General features: G+C 39.3%; 1 long non-coding RNA gene across 1 annotated transcript; it reads left to right on the forward strand.

The window, feature by feature from the left end:
* The first annotated feature begins 579 nt into the window (after positions 1-579).
* Positions 580-1,957, forward strand: LOC121096048. The gene is made up of 3 exons (XR_005830326.1): positions 580-711; positions 1,613-1,700; positions 1,834-1,957. It is a non-coding gene; the product is annotated as an uncharacterized LOC121096048 (long non-coding RNA).
* Positions 1,958-2,782: the final 825 nt, after the last annotated feature.

Here is a 2,782-nt window from a genome sequence, read left to right on the forward strand (position 1 = left end):
AGCAAAGGAAAGGTCAACGTCACCTGAGAATGACTCAGGCAATGAAATGCACTGGGTTTATTCTTTTGATTTCTTAAGTTCAGACTCACAAGTTATCAAAAGCTTTTTGTCAGATCTGAATTTAATGTCATGACATTTTAAGGTCATACCATTGACCTCCAGAGACAGCTCTCCTAACTTTCTTTTCAAACTCCCTTTCAGGCTGTGATTGATGCTGATTACAGCCTCTTGTGTCTTGGAGGTAACAGCTGCATACCTGGCAAGTCTGGCTGGCTCTCCCAGGGTTCTTGAAAAACTGCAGACTGTTCCTGTCCTTTCTAAGGGACTGAGTTTTTTCAGTGACAAAACAAATCAAATGATCCTGTTTAAGTAATTGCAAGCCGCTTACCCTGAACTATTTCCTGCTGTTCGTGTCCTCACACTCAGATGTCTGCAATACCTTTTGTTTCTGGCACCTCTGCCATCACAACCCTCTTACCATGAGAAACTTCAAGGAGAAAGCAAAATGAAAGCCACCATGTTTTGGCTTCTTCTGCCTTAGTTAATTCTCACCTTTCTCTTTCCCTGCCTCAAGGTGTGATTATTGCCATTATCTTCTGTGCCTCATAAATGCAGTGGTTTCTCCAAGAGACCTTGTCACTCTACAGTACTGGAGAGACCCTCTCAATTTATGCATTGCCATGTCTTCCCAGCCCTCTCTTGCTCATCCAGGTCAGTGTTGATTGATCCCTTGGTCTTTAAATTGGGTGCCACACAGGCAGCTTGAGAACCCAGGACACACGGGAAATAGAGGAGAGGACCCTTAATATCCAGTACCCTTAATATTATTAATGTCTCTTCCCCAGCTCAGAACACTGAGAATTCAACCGATGAGTCATGACTGCTGTCATACTGCTATAGCTTAAATGAAGAAGGATTGCTCTCGACTTAAAGCTGTTGGTTTGTTGGGTGATGTTTCAATTTTAGACTCTCAATAGCCTGCTTCACCAGCAGCACGGAGCACATTGACAAACAGCCTGAGCTCATTTCAGATCATTAGCAGAAAATAAGGGAGGATGTTTCTTGGGATATTTTTTTCAAAAACAGTTGTATTTTCAGGGACGGCTCCTTCCATGAGATATGCTAACATAGAGAGGAAGACTCAGCATTATAACTTAATAATTTATGTCTGTAATATTATAGCTAATAATCTTGGATCCTAACAAGTCTCATGCATAAATGGAAGTGTCTACTGACAGTAGAAAGCAATTCACTAGATATAATGAGCTGGGTAGAGTGAAAAAACTTCTTTTGATATTGTTCTACCAAATCTAAGTCCATGCTTTAGATCTTGATTCCTCTCATATGAGACCCCAGCTTGGGCTGGAAGAACTTATATTGTCCTTGAGCTTGGACTGTGTTTAGTTAGCAAAAACCTCTCCCTACTAGTACTCTAGTAAGATTGTAATATCCTCTTTTCTTCTCCGTTCCAGTTTTCTTCAGCCACATTAGGATTTGCATGGATGTTTCCTTTCACCAAATATCTTATTGTGAAGTAGTTCTTTATGTCCTTTTTTAATTCTCCTAGTAAGGTGTTAATTATTACAGCTTTTTTTTTTTCCTTTTCCTCCAGACTTCACAATTTCAGGGTGGAGAAATCATTGCACAATGTGAAGATCAAGAGGAGTTTGTAATTTTACATCCAAGGTGAAATCTTTCAGGTGCTGCCCCAAATCTTTTAATTGCTAAAGATCCAAGCTATGTTTGTAAAAGAGCTGTTATTAATACAGACAAAAGTCTGTTTTATGTACTACTACTTATATCATGATCTATTTCCAAATAATCACCCCACAGAGTTGAAGCTGTATCAGCATTCTTGCCCAAGAATCATCCTTTCCTGAGTATATTCAGAGGAACCATTTGGATTTCTGCTCCCCTCAAGTAATAAGTATGTTTTACAGAGTTAACACTGTATTGGGCAAAAAGGTGTCAAGGTTTGTGTTTGTATGAAGAGCTTCAAGATCTTCCTGTAGTCTAGTGTGCCTTTATGGCATTTGGTATCACCTAAATATAGATTAAATATATGTAATATAATAAATAATAATATGTAGAGTATTACTCAGAGTAGGGAAAGTTATTGTCAATAGCTGGAGTTCTTAAAGATACAGTCTTACACTTCATCCCTCCTTCCCTTCTAGTTTGCAGGTCAGTTTTTCTCTTAACCTCTGTGCTCAGAGTAACTTAATATCTAGAAGTTAAGATAACTCCGAGCTGTATCAAACATGTCAAGGTGGCGGAAAGGGCTTGGATGTGCCCTTATATTAATACCAGGACAAAAAGCCTTTTGGATCCAAATGCTGCCTGTGTTCCACCATGCTTCAAAATTAGAGCACCCAAAAGGAGTACGTATGGTAAACTCAGGGTATTGATAAAAAGAGGTTTCATGTTTTAAATATCCTGTATTTTATACCTTGCCTGTATGTTTAATTTGCAAGCTCTCTCATAATGCTCCACCACTGAGTACTGCCATTTAGCTGAGCACCCTAGGTCAGGCTGACGCCATCGTGACTGCAAGAAGCAGGCAAGCAACAGACCCTGCTTGTAGTCATCATAGCTGCCCGTAAGTAATTATGGAAAAAATGTCAGTCATTTAATGAAATAAATTGACTTGAGTTTAGCTCATTTCTGCTGCTTTTCCTCCTCTGTCCACAATGATGTAGCCAAAATCTGTAACTGCACATGCTTAAGAAGTTTTGCTGAGATAAAATTGGAAACACCAGGCATCTCACAAATATCTCAAGAC

Source organism: Falco naumanni, chromosome 12 (assembly GCF_017639655.2).
Source record: "Falco naumanni isolate bFalNau1 chromosome 12, bFalNau1.pat, whole genome shotgun sequence".
Lineage (NCBI taxonomy): Eukaryota > Metazoa > Chordata > Aves > Falconiformes > Falconidae > Falco > Falco naumanni.